This window comes from Aplysia californica, unplaced genomic scaffold, assembly GCF_000002075.1.
Source record: "Aplysia californica isolate F4 #8 unplaced genomic scaffold, AplCal3.0 scaffold00070, whole genome shotgun sequence".
NCBI lineage: Eukaryota > Metazoa > Mollusca > Gastropoda > Aplysiida > Aplysiidae > Aplysia > Aplysia californica.
The window spans coordinates 1,570,072-1,571,015 of record NW_004797340.1 but is presented as its reverse complement, the minus strand read 5'-3'; the positions used below and the strand labels follow the sequence as shown (position 1 = coordinate 1,571,015).

The following is a 944-nucleotide window of genomic DNA, read 5'->3' as shown; positions in this document are numbered from 1 at the left end:
AAGAAGAAGAAGAAGAAGAAGAAGAAGAAGAAGAAGAAGAAGAAGAAGAAGAACGCCCTAATATCCCCCACCCCCACCCAAGAAAATCACATCTTTAATCCTCCCCCCTTCTCCCCCTAAATCCCCATCATCCCCTCACATGTAACCCCCACCCCTCCTAAAGTGTGACCGCGGACTGACACCAACTACCAAACCCAGTCCCGTTACCTAGCACGCAGCTAGCGGACACTTTTCACTTTATAGCTCGACAGGGAACGGGGAAACATTTAAAAATGCGCGGAGCATGTGGGATGAGAAGGGGTGGGGTGGGGAGAAAGGAGATGGTGGAGGAGTTAGGGAGAGGGGTAGGGGTATGGGTGGGAGGTATAGAGTCAGGGAGAGGAAAGGATGAGGGAGGGAGAGTGAGGGGGTGAGGGTGAGGGTGAGGTAACGTAGAGTCAGATAGAGGACAGCAGAGGGAGCGAGGGGTTGGGAGGTGACGGGGAGGGGAGAGAGGAGAGGGTGAGAGGGAGGGGGCTTCGAAAGTGAGAGGAGACGTGGACAGGAGGACAAGTTGAGACAAGTACCGGGAGGGAACAGTACCGTTATTTTTAGTGATGATGATAACCGTCATTGCTGTGGCTGGACCCCGGGGCGCGACACGATGGGCAGTTGAGTTATAGTTATAGACTCTCTGGTTATAGTAACAGTTTTACTGCACTTGCAACATAAATAGGTCATATATGAGTTGAACAGTAAAGGAGTTATTGGAGATAAACATACAAAGAAAAGGAGGAGGACAGATAAGGGCGATAGATGTTTAATAGGAAAGAAGAAGCAAACTACATGTATACTGAACACTCATCAATCACGGACCACAGTGGACAACTAGGAATTTTACATTTTTATTGTTTTGTTTTTTTAAAAACAGGCTTGGCTACCTGTTTGTTTGGTTGCTTTCAACT

The 944-nt window shown here is 48.2% G+C and overlaps 1 protein-coding gene across 1 annotated transcript in view; it reads right to left on the bottom strand.

The window, feature by feature from the left end:
- The window catches only part of LOC106011199 (selenoprotein S), a gene marked incomplete at its 3' end in the record, with an annotated part of 10,032 nt that overhangs the window by 2,262 nt on the left and 6,826 nt on the right, over positions 1 to 944 (bottom strand).